The sequence below is a fragment of the Scyliorhinus torazame genome, chromosome 14, assembly GCF_047496885.1.
Source record: "Scyliorhinus torazame isolate Kashiwa2021f chromosome 14, sScyTor2.1, whole genome shotgun sequence".
NCBI classification, from domain to species: domain Eukaryota; kingdom Metazoa; phylum Chordata; class Chondrichthyes; order Carcharhiniformes; family Scyliorhinidae; genus Scyliorhinus; species Scyliorhinus torazame.
This window is the reverse complement of record NC_092720.1, coordinates 194,390,641-194,403,763: the sequence shown is the minus strand read 5'-3', so window position 1 is coordinate 194,403,763 and position 13,123 is coordinate 194,390,641. Positions and strand designations below refer to the sequence as shown.

At 46.4% G+C, this 13,123-nt stretch overlaps 1 protein-coding gene across 1 annotated transcript in view; it reads left to right on the top strand.

The window, feature by feature from the left end:
* The window catches only part of LOC140390318 (uncharacterized), a 408,192-nt gene that overhangs the window by 379,568 nt on the left and 15,501 nt on the right, over nucleotides 1-13,123 (top strand). The gene's annotated exons all lie outside the window — the stretch shown is intronic.

Below are 13,123 nucleotides of genomic sequence, written 5' to 3'. Positions count from 1 at the left end.
AAGTAACATCACACATTGCAGATTATCATATAGAAAACAATTCAATACAGCACCATGTTTCGAGCTGCACCGCACGGATTTCACGAGTTCGAGAAGGCTGCTGTTCACTACCTTCTTGGGAAGTAAATATTTGTGATAGAGTCTGGGCTTGCCAGTAACTCCCATGTCCATTGTTTGCACCATACTAGGGCAAAGACTGAACTTATATGAGGAACAGAATGGTGCTGGCGAAGCACATATATTAAGTCGGCTAACACGTTAAGACAGCGTAAGCGTAGCATTGTAGCACAGCACGCAAACATTTATTTTTCTTTGCTCATGCTCGATAATGGAAAACTCGGGTGGTTATTTGCTTCTGCGTGGTTATTCTTTTTTCCCATTGATCTGTCGCTACTGGAACAGTTTAGCTAGAGGCATGCCTAGTTCTTCGGGCACTGGTCGTCTGTACTACTGCTCATTTCTGCTATTAGGATGTTGCCAGGGCTCAGAGCCGTTTCAGGACACAATGAGCCTGGAAGTGCTGCCCTGCAATCAGTTCGAGTTGAAGTAAATAACTGAGGAGCACCAGGGAGACGGAAAAGTCAGAGCCAACATAATGCAGGGACAAGTAACTATAATGAGCAGTGCAAAAATAAATGGCTGAAGTAGAATTAGACATGGAGACTAAGTGAAGGCAAGACTCTTAAAACGAAGTAATTTGAAAAGATAGCAAGTAAGACGAAGGGCATTTAAAATTAAAACAGTAGAGGTCAGCCACGTGGAATTTCTGATGTGCCATATCTGGGAAAACGTGGATCATAGCGGCATCCTAGATGACCACATGGGCAAAAATGCTCCTAACTGTAGAAACTTGAGCTCCAGGTTTCCGACCTCCGGCAGCAGCAGGACTCACTGTGGTATATAGACGAGGCTGCAACTTGCATGCAAAGAACGATTAGAAAGCGGTAACACCTGAGCTAAGGGACTGCAGAAAAAAACAGTGACCAAGGGACACTCCAAAAGATACAGATAGGTAGTGGCCGGGTTCCCTGGTGTCAAGCTCTCATATCGCTTTAGAATTTGGGAAGTTGAAGAGGGTTCTGATCCTTCAAGCTAGTTCAGTCGAACCCATTTTTCTGGCTGCATAAGTAGCTTGAGTGTGGAGGAGAGGACGGAGACGGGAGGAAGAGCGATAGTATCAGGGGATTCATTAGAAAAGGAACAGACAGGTATTTGTAATGCAGGAGACATGACCCCAGGATGATGTCTTGCCTCCCAGGGGAGCAGGGTCTGCGATGAAACTGAGCAGCTGAAGAACATCCTAAAGGGGAGGATGATAAGTCACAGATCGGGTACACGTTTGTACCACCGATATTCTTCGAATGAAGGATTAGCAATTTAACCAAGAATTCAGGGAGCTAGCCAGCAGAGTAAAAAGCAGGAGCTCAAATTGTGTAACCTCTGGATTACTCCCCGTGCCACGGGCTAGCCAGTACCGAAATAGGAGAACAGTGTAGAAGGGCGCGTCGTCAAGAGTTGGTGCAGGAGCTACGGACCGTTTCTGAGGTAGGTCGGAAATGTGCAAGTGGGACGGTCTGCGGATGAATCAAAGTGGAAGCAACATCCCTGCGGGCCTGTTTACCACTGCTCCAGGGATCAGTTTTAATTCGTTCAGTCGGGGGACGGGACATAGACCATTGGTACAATAGGGACACAGCACACTATAGTAAAACAACCTGGACAGAAGAAGTTTAGCCATGTTGAGTTCAAAGGAAGGAAGGCGAGACTGGATGGCCTCGACTTCAAGGCAAGAAGTATTTTGTGTAAGATGGTTTAGTTAATGGCGTGGTCTGACACGTGGAATTGTGATATTATTTCCATCATAGAAACGTGGTTGAAGGTGGTCCACGACTTTCAATTGAATATTCCAGAGTCTTGGATCTTCTGCGAGATATGGCAGCGGTGTCGCATTATTAAATTACGGAGTCAGTTAAGGTGAGACCTTGAGGATAGAATGTAGGAATAAGCAACAGTCAGTTACATTGCTGAGAGTACATTATAGACCCCTAAATTGTCATTGGGCAACAGAGGATCAGATAAGTAGATAATTCACTGTGTGTAAAATAATAATGCGACAATTCTAACCTGAAATTCAACTTCTCCAACATCAATTGGACAGATTGCCATCGTGTAAAGGGTGCAGAGGATGTGGATTTCTTGAAGTGTATTCAGGAGTGCTAATTTGTCAATACATCGATGCCCAACAAAGAACAGCACAGTGCCGAATCTAACGCAGGGGAACAAAGCCGGGACGTGGGAGGCATTGTAGTGACAGAGACTGCAACACAGTACGATTTAAGTTTCCCATGAAAAGGCAGAAAGGTGATCTTCAAAAACGCTCTTTAATTGGGGGAAGGCATTAATTATTGGAATACGCACAATTGGGCCAAAATGTATTGTGAACAGCTTCTTTTGGAAAACCTGCACAGAGCATCGAGGTGCGTTCAGAAAGGAAATGGAGAGAGTATAGGCCCAACATGATCTCTGGACTGAAGTGCAGGAGCAGAAAATTCCTAAAACCGTGGGTGTCAATGAATACTTAGGATTGGATAAGAACGAAAGGGTAGACGTTAACAGGTACAAAGTGAACTAGTTAGCGGAAGCCATGGTGGAATATGAAAAGTGCAAGGAACTTAAGACAGCAATTGAAAGAGCAGAGAGGGGTCATCAAAAAGCACTGGTAGTTCAGATTGATGAGAATCCAAGATATTGATTCGTATAATAAGGGGAAGAGACTGACCGGGGTAATTGTATTGCCAGTTCTTGTCCGTGTGGACTATTTGTGCAAGGAGTCCGAGGGTTTTAGTCGGGTGCTAACCGTTTTCTTCACATCCATCTTCACTGGGGAAAACCCAGATAGAGGTACAGAGACAAGATAAAGAGACTGTGAGGTTCTTGAGAGATTTGGCACAGGAAGTGAGGAGATGTTGGATATTTTGGCGGGCTTAAAAGTGGACAAATCCCCAACAGTGGAAGACTGGTAACCTAGGCTACTGTGGAAGGAAAGGGAAGTCATTACATGGGCGTTGAACGGATTATTAAAATCGTATCTGGCCAGAGGTGAGGTTTCATAGTTTCATAGAATTTACAGTGCAGAAGGAGGCCATTCGGCCCATCGAGTCTGCACCGGCTCTTTCAAAGAGCACCCTACCCAAGCCCACATCTCCACCCTATCCCCATAACCCAGTAGCCCCACCCAACACTAAGGGCAATTTTAGACACTAAGGGCAATTTAGCATGGCCAGTCCACCTAACCTGCACATCTTTGGACGGTGGGAGGAAAACGGAGCACCCGGAGGAAATCCACACACACACGGGGAGAACGTGCAGACTCCGCACAGACAGTGACCCAAGCCAGGAATCGAACCTGGAACCGTGGAACTGTGAAGCAATTATACTAACCACAATGCTACCATGCTGCCTTGCCCGTGCCAGAGGTTTGGTGAACAGCAGATGTGGTTCTACCTTTAAAAACGTTTTGCACAGTTATACCAGAGAGTTATAGTCGAGTGACTCTCACATCAGTGGTAGGTAAATGACTGAAAAAAAATCCGAAGGAGACAATTAATATCCATTTGAAGATGTGTGGTTTGATCGGGGATAGTGAGTGTGGCTTATCAGAATGAGGTCATGCCCAACTAATGTGATTGGATATTTGGAGGAGGAGACCCGGTATCCTCATGATGGTGCAGTTTATGTAATGTATATGGATTTTAGCAATGTATTTGACAAGGTCCCACATGGGAGGCTAATTATTGCGGTAGTAGCACATGTGATCCAATGTAATTTGGCAAATTGGGTCCCAAACTGCCTTAGTGGTGGAAGGCAGTGGGGCTGGTTGTAAATGGCTGTTTGTGTGACAGGAGGCGGGCTTCGGCCGCGTTCCACAGCGGTCAGCGATAGTTCTCTTATTGTTCGTGATATATACCTATGTCAACGATATGCATGGAAATGTGGGCTGGAAAATATGTAAGTTTCGGAAAACAAGAAGATTGTGAGGATGGTCAATAGTGACGAATAACTTCTTAGGTTGCAGAAAAATATAGATCAGTTGTTCAGATGGGCAGATCTGGAACAGATGGAAGTTAATGCTGCAAACTGCATGGTGATGCCGCTTGGAAAAAGTCAGGACACGAGGAATCCCAGAGGGACAGGGGGATCTTATGGTGGTCGTCCACTGATCCCGGAAAGCGGCAGGACAATTTAATTCTTTATTTGAAAGGGAAAACGGGAGACTTGCATTTATCAGTCATGACGTAGATTATAAGAATGGCGAGGTTATATTGTATCTTTAAAATACGTCGAGTAGTCCTCAGTTGGAGCACGACTTGCATTTATGATCGCATTACTACAGGAAGTCAGTAATTGCACTGAAAAGGGCGCAGAGGAGATTCAGTAGGATCTTGCGTGGGGTGGAGCATAGATGGATTGGGTGGGGGACTTGGGGTAGAGTTGATTGAAGTATGCAATGATACGAGGGTCGGGGGTTCGATGGATAAGAAACAGCAATTTCCATTAGTTAAAGGGCCAATAAAGAGGGGCATCACGTTAAGCGAAGTGGTAGGAGATTTCGAGCGGACTTGAGAGAAAGAGCTTTCACATGCAGCTTGGAGGGATTCTGGAAAATTCAGTCTGGGAGGGTAGTTGCGGTGAGAAACAGCACAACCGTTAAATAGTACGTGGATGAGCACTTTACATGTCGTAACATTTATGGTTCTGAGACATATGCAGGAGAGTGGGATTCGTGAAGATTTAACATTGTTCAGTTGCTGCGCACTCGATGGGCCGAAGAGCCTCTTCTGAACGGTATAACTAACTTCAACCGTCTCTTTATTTGTCCCCAAGTATGTTGAATTATCTAAACACGTGCATCCAGTACACTGGGAGAGCCAGGACGAGGTAGAGATTCTCGTCTATTCTGTCTGGCAAAGTGGCGCATGATACAAACTCGTCTTTTGGACTGATGCGCAGGGTCCCCACGGAGGGTGTGGACATTTGTGGAAATTACACAAACTTTTGTTTAAAAATTTACTTCCGGGATATGAGGAGGAATTCTCAGAAGAACAACACTGAATTCGGGACCGGTGATTGGGTGGAGAATGGCTACCGATACCGGATTCTGGGCAGGGGCTCATCTGCTGCTGGTTCACGATGCTCCGCCCCCTCCAAACTGGAATCATCGAGACACGCGCATGCGCAGTCGCAGTCAACAGCCGGCCCACCTGCAATTCTCCACCCGCGATGGGCAGATTTCCAGACGGCGTGGGCCATATGTGGTCCCAGCGCTCGGGAAAATAGCATGCAGGCTGCGCACCCTGTGCAGCGCCGTCACAACCGTTCACGTTCTGCTCCAGTTGCCGGGTGGTGGGTCTGCTGGGTCTGCGAGGAGCGTAGGGGCGTGGCCATGGGGTGAGCTGTAGGGTCAGGGTGGGTTGGTGAGGATTCAAGCATGGCCAGTGCCATGGCTTCTGGCACAACCTGTGCAGTTCATCAGCCCTGCGTATGCTTGGCCAGGGACCCAGCAATCTTCGACCTGTTTTCCGTGTGATCCTCAGGTGTCGCACGTGGCGCCATTGCTAAATCCCCCTCCCAGCCCCCCCCCCCCCACCCGTACCGAAATTGGTGAGTGATTCGCGGCGGTTTTCCCGTTGTGAATCGCCGGTGGATCCCCGTTGGCGCCGCCACGTAGTGTCAGGAACGGGGAATTCCGCCCATGGACTTCGCTCGTTAGGCCAGCACTTTTGCACATCCGTTGTTTCCGTTCATAAGGTGATGGTGAGTTCCCTTCGTCAACTGCTGCAGTGCATACTGTGTAGGTGCTTCCACTGTGCTCTTAGGGAGGAATTTGCCCCAGCTACATTAAATGAATGGCGATATATTTCCCTGTCAGGGGGGGGGGGGGGGGTCAGTGACTTGGGGAACTCCAGGTGATGGGGTTTACAGACACCTGTCGCTCCTCCTGTCCTTCTAGGACCTGGTAATTGAATTCAGGAAGCAACATTTCGTATACACCCCTATCCACACCAATGGTGCCGAGGTGGAGAAGTTTGACAGCTTCAAATTCTAGGTGTGCACATTACATATAATCTGTCCTGGTCCACGTACGTCGACGCAAAGACCAAGAAAGGACAACAGCATCTATACTTCCTCAGGAAACTAAGGAAATTCGGCATGTCCACATTGACTTACCAAATTTTACAGATGCGCCATAGAAAGCATACTATCTGGAGACATCACACCCTTGTATGGGAAATGCTCGGCCCAAGACCGTAATAATCTGCAGACAGGCGTGAACACAACCCAGTCCATCACACAGAATCGTCTCTCATCTGTTGCCTCTGTCCACACGTCCGGCTCTTTTAGGAAAGCTGGCAGCACAATCCCCTCCCACCGGATTATTTTCTCCTCAAATATTTCCATTTGGCAGGTAACATGAAAGTCTGAGAGCACGCAAAAAGAGGTTCACCAGCAGCTTCTTTCCCACTGTTACCAACCTCCTGAACAATCCATTTATGGACTGAACTGATTTCTTCACACATCTTCTGTCCAGAGCAGTAGTGCACTCCGTGTGCTTCACCCGATACCTGTATCTATATATTCTCATTGTGTAATGATGTATGTCCTATGTTCTTTCATGTATGGAACAATATATCCAGACTGCTCGCAGAATCATACTTTTTATTGTGCCACGTTAACACGTGATAATAAACAAATCAATCAATCTACATGGAGTGGTCGTGGGTTTGGAAGAAAATACGGAGTGATTCAATTACCTGAAGGGGGCCAGCAAGGCCCCGGAGAGTTCTTCTCAGCTTCACCTGCCGATACGGTGCTCTGCGTTTCTGGTCGGTGGCCGCGCATGCGCAAGGCTGCGGTCTGCATCAGCCGCCCCGTGTGAAATGCAAACACCGAAAACCTAGCCACCCCCCTCCCAGATCGCGGACGCCCGCGGATCTCCGGCCCCCGATAGGTAGCCTGGCCGACATGGAGCCCTCCTCCTGGAGAAGGTTTCTTCCGCACCCCACCAGGGTGGCTGCAGAATGAGTCCGCAGCCGCCACGCATGGGTTCCCGACGGGTGAGTCCGTGAGAGAACCACGCCATTGGGAACTCGGTCAGTTGATGCTGGAGAATCCCTGCGTTGACTCTTTCAATGGCCCCCTACCCGCACCGCTTCGACCGGAGAATCGCGGTAGCGGCTTTGGACCCAATCTCGGGATTCACGCCCAATCGCCACACCCGCACTGGTCGCGATTTCGGCGCAGAGAATTGGAGAATCCCGCCCTGGGTTTGGAGGGTCGGGAGGTGAGTTATTCGCTGAAGGATTCCTAGCCTTTAACTAGCCCTGGAAGCCACAGTGTTAATATTAATATTCCAGTTCAGTTTCTGTTGAATGGTGACCTTCAGGTTGTTGTTTGTGGAGTATCCCGCTATGGTAATGCCATTAGATGTTAAAGGGCGATGGTTCGATCCTCTTTTGTTGGTGACGGTGATTGCTTGGCATGTTTGGTGCGAATGTCTGGTGCCACTTGTCAGCCCAAGATTGGATATTGTGCAGGTCATGCTGCATTTGGGCACGGGCTGCTTCGTTGTCTGAGGAGTAGTGAATGGTACTGAGCATCATCGTCAAACGTCCCAACCTCAAACCTTATGATTGAATGGATGTCATTGATGAAGCAGTTGAAGATGGTTGGGCACAGAACACGACACTGAGCAACTCCTGCGGGTGATGCCGTGAGGCTGAGATGATTGACCTCCAACCACCACACGCTTTGTGCCAGGTTTCACTCAAACGTGTAGGGGGCTGTCCACCTGATTTCCATTGACAGCAGTTTAGCTCGGGCTCCTTTATGTCACACTCGGTGAAATGCTGCCCTGTTGGCAAGGCAGTCACACTCACCTCAACTCTCGCATTCAGCGCTTGTTTCCCTCTTTTAACGAATGCTGTAATGAGGTCAAGAGCGGAGTGAGCTTGGTGAAAACCAAATTATGTGGTCGTCAGCAGGTTATTGCTAAGTAAGTGCCGCTGGATAGTACTGTTGATGGCTCTTTGCATCACTTTGCTGATGATGGAGAGTAGACTGATAGGGCAGGAATTGGCTGGGTTGCGTTCGTCCTGTTTCTTGTATAGAAGACATCCCCGGGCAAGTTTCCACATTTCCGGGTAGATGACAGTGTTGTACCTACTGGGACAGCTTGGCTAGGGTTTCAGGGAGCTCTGAAGCACAAATCTCCAGTACTTTTGTCCGAATGTAGTCAGGACCCGTACACTTGGCTGCATCCAGTGCCTCGGGCCGTTTCTTGATATCACGTGGGGTGAATCGTATTGGCTGTAGACTGACTTCTGTGACGCCGGGAACCACCGGAGCAGACTCAGATGAATCACCCACTTCGCACTTCAGGCTGAAGATTGTTGCGAATGCCTGAGCCTTGTATTTTGCACGTATGTGCTGGGCTCCTCCATCATTGAGATTGGCGATATTTGTGGAGCCACCTCTTCCAGTGAGTTATTCCATTTTCCACCACCATTCACGGCTGGTTGCGGCAGGATTACATAACTTAGATGTGACACGTTCATTGATTAATCGCTTAGCTCCGTGTATTACTTGCTGCTTATGCTGTGTGGCACACACGTGGTCCTGTGCTACAGCTTCACCAGGTTGACACCTCCTTTTTCGATCTGTCTGATGTTGCTCCTGACATTCTCTCTGACACTCTTCATTGAATACTTTTTAAGTATTCACCACTATTCGACAGGATGAGTCATGCATGCAGAGCCAGAATCAGATAAATTCTCTGTTCGATTGCACACTGGTATATATCACCGTGTCCTAATTCTGCTTGGAAAGCAAGCATTCGTGTATTGGAGAAAACATAATGTGAAATCACTCTTCAGGTAGGCTTGTTTCTACAGTTGTTCCGCCATGCTCTCGTGCATTGTTCATGGATGGGATTATGTTTGTGGTAGAGTTTGGGTCGTGTTGAATTATTAGATTGCAGATTATGGTTGAGACACATATGCTGCAATTGATGAAAAATAGGTCCGAATTAAGTTCTAACTCTCTCCAATTCAGTTTTTTTCTTGTTGCCTCAGAACCCAATGACGGGAGCATGTATTGTGAAAACAGGACATCTTCTTCAAAAGGACAGCGTAGTGGTCACTTCAGGAGTATTGTCGTTGGCGCATGAATTGCAAATGGGCTATTTTTCTTAGAAGATTTCTGTGTTATAGCTTCACCAGGCTGACACCTCCTTTATCGATCTGTCTGGTTTCACATTCCGTTTTCTACAATACACGAATGCTTGCTTTCCAAGCAGAATTAGCACACGGTGATATATACCAGTGTGCAATCGAACAGATAATTGATCTGACTCTCGCTCTGCATGCATGACTCATCCAGTTTTGAATGGTGGTGAATACTTAAGCAAGTCAAGGGACTCAATGAAGAGTGTCGCAGAGAGCGAATTTATTCCCTTATGTGGTTTCTCTCAACACCGAGCACAGACAAAGTCGAGCAGTGACGCACACAATCGGCTCGGCCTGCAGTGCTATTGCCGATGCACCCTTGGTGATAGATATGTAATCATTCCCATCGCAACCAGCGTGCATGCGCTACTCATGCGAGCCCCTCAGTATATGTTATTCTAGATTTTCCACATTGAAGAGTTCTGATTCATCTGTGAGGTCATTGCACGAAGTTAGATGAGTGGATAGTAATCAGCAGATGCTTTGCTTGCCCATGTCTGACCTGATCTCATGAGCCATAATGTGGCCCAGACACAATCTTGATACTTCCTAGAGCAACTCCTTCCCAACTGTTTCTAATTATGCGTCCACCTCTTGTGGCTCTGCCCTGCAGAGCCAAAGTGCACAGCTAGATATCGTGAAGGTGTTGGTTTGGACAGATGCTGTGTGTGACAGGATTGGGTGAATGTGGCAGTTCAGGCTGCTTTGTGAACTATCTGTGCGACAAATTTCTGAATATTTGTGGATCGCCCCAGTAGCAGGTAAGGATAGCGTGGCTTGATATTCATACCTCGGAATTCTATCATGCATATCGCTGTCGCGGTGGGTTTTCATTGTTAGGTATAATTTCATGCATTTATATATGATTTCTAGCAGTTTGGTGCAGCTAAGTCGTTTGCTCGGCCATTTCGGAAGGCTTTCAACAAGCGCATTGTTGTGAGCCTGACTGTCTACCACGAAAAGACAAGCACAGTATGGAATTTGTCCTTCCCGCAAGGACGTAATGAACCAGAAGGTGTTTCATGGCATTCGAGGATATTTCCGATGGTCACCATTGATGCAACTAGGTTTCAAATCCAGATATTTTAATTTATTAATTGTAGAATCATATAATCCCTACAGAACAGAAGTAGGCCTTTCGGCCCATGGCGTCTGCACCGACGCTTTGAAATAGTACTCTACCTAGCCCCACACCCTCGGCCACGTAACCCAGTAATATCACCTAACGTTTTGGACACTGAAAGACAATTAAGTATGGCCAATACCTGTACCCTGCACAACTTTGAATTGTGGCGGGAAACCTGAGCACTCGGAAGAAACTTGGGCAGTCACAAGGAGAAAGTGCAAGCTCCACACAGCCAATTACGTGAGGCCGTAATTGAACTCGGCTCCCTGGCAGCAATGCTAACCACTGTGCCGCGCAAAATTGACTATGATCTCCACCAGCTGCCCTAGTTTTCACAGGGCATAAATATTAGTCGAAAATCGATGTAGGACCTTGATATTTGAATAATCGACTGAATTTCAATTGACTCAACATAAGGTTTATTCAACCGGTATCATTATTATATCAATAAACTAAGGACTCACATATGAGAGAGTAGCAATTAATATTTAATGGAATATCATGTCTCCACTGAAGATTAAATGCGTTACAAAAATAATTCTCAAAAGTGCAAGAGGCATTATTTTGAAGTCCTGTTCATGGAAATAGAAAAACAAAATCACTCACTTGTTAGGTGATACGTTAGGTGGGAAAATGTAAACTGAAGGCTATCTGTGCATGTGCTCTTCTCAGAAGGAAACGATTCATGTTATCGGACAACGACCTGTGTACCCCTCTAAAATGCCCGCTATATTTACCAATGATGGAGAGAACGCAATTGCGATACACATCTCCAAGTTGACCGCTACCACTGAGTTCATTGGCATAAAGAAGCAAACACTTACAGTGGGATATTAATGGATAATGACTGTGGTTTAAGTTTTAGAAGATGGATATCTAGGTAGATACGTTGAATACCATAGACCTGTGCACAAAGATTCATCGGTTTTCTTTAATTGTAATATGGCTAAAAATAGTAGACTTGCATCAGTGTATATAACAATGGAATTCCTCAATGAAATGTAATGTTACTAGTAGAGATTTATATTAGGTGCTGGTAAGATGTTTTGTGAAATCATGGATTGAATTCATCGGTATCTCCGTTACCAACAGCGTTTACGAATCCAGCATTGGGCAGAAAACGGATGCTCTGGTTCCCTGCTGGTTTCGGCACCAACGGTCACTCACCGCACTAGCGGAAGGATGAAGATGGATTATCGCTAACCGTTTAAATCCGAGGAACCATATTCTCTGGGGCCTAGGATTTTCCAGTTAGCTAGGCCTGGATCACGAAGGCGAGAATTGGTGTGGGTCTTGTCATGCGTAGCAGTGAGGCGAAAGGTCTCGCGTTGAGCCAAGGGGTAGCCCTTTCTGGTGGTGCCTCCAGAGACCATCAGAGGGCCTCTCTCCCGCCCTTGCAATGCACACCACAACCCCACCAGGCCAACCGTCTGCCCGACAACTAGTGAACCATTAGTTAAAGAAATCCACCATGGACTACGAATTAAAAAGACCTCACTAAAGACACTCGAATTAAAAATTAACCAGAGACCCGCTAATTAAATAGAAAACCATCAGAGACCCCGCAGAAGAGAGATCCCTGTCTGGAAATCCTGCAGAAAAAGAGATCCACATGTGGAAGTTGGAGAGCAGTTCAGACGGCGGAATTGGAAACATTCCTACGTTAAAACTCACCTGGTCAATACACTTGCTGGCTTTGGTGCAGGAAGCAGATCCTGTCAATTCTGAGGAGTGAAGCAGTGTAAATCCCTTTACGTATTTGAACGGTTAGCCAGGAGTTCTCCCAGTGAGACAGAGAAGACAGACAGAGTGAGACAGCAAAGAGTGAGTTTGGGAATTTGAATCGAGGTGGGAATTGAATTGAATTAAATTGAATCAGTAAGGCAGCTCCTTTTAAATTTCAGGAGTTTAAATTAATTTATATTAAGCTAGTATTGGGCATTGGGCAGTGTAGGTTAACAAGGGCTGTCCCACCCACTCACATAACTGGTTGGCAGTTAAGTGTCAGTCACTTTAATCTACTTTGATCTGAAAGCAGGTGGGGGAGGGGAGTCAATTCAGGACAGTTTAAAAAGAGCAACTTGTAACTCACTCCCAGTGAGTTCTCCCAGTGAGACAGAGAAGACAGCCAGAGTGAGACAGCAAAGAGTGAGTTTGGGAATTTGAATCGAGGTGGGAATTGAATTGAATTAAATTGAATCAGTAAGGCAGCTCCTTTGAAATTTCAGGAGTTTAAATTAATATATATTAAGCTAGTATTGGGCATTGGGCAGTGTAGGTTAACAAGGGCTGTCCCACCCACTCACATAACTGGTTGGCAGTTAAGTGTCAGTCACTTTAATCTACTTTGATCTGAAAGCAGGTGGGGGAGGGGAGTCAATTCCGGACAGTTTAAAAAGAGCAACTTGTAACTCACTCCCAGTGAGTTCTCCCAGTGAGACAGAGAAGACAGAGCCAGTAGTGAGACAGCAAAGAGTGAGTTTGGGAATTTGAATCGAGGTGGGAATTCGAAGCTGGGTGGGGAGGAAGTGTTTTTTATCCCTGGTAAGTGGCTGGTAAGTAGTGTTTCTGTTTTTCTGTTTCTTTTCATTGGTATATATATATATATTTTTTTTCTTCATTGTTTATTTATTTAGTTAAATTTTGGGGGGGGGAAATTGAAATTGTTCAAGTTAACCGAAGGTTTAAGACATGGCAGGAGATCTCAGACCCG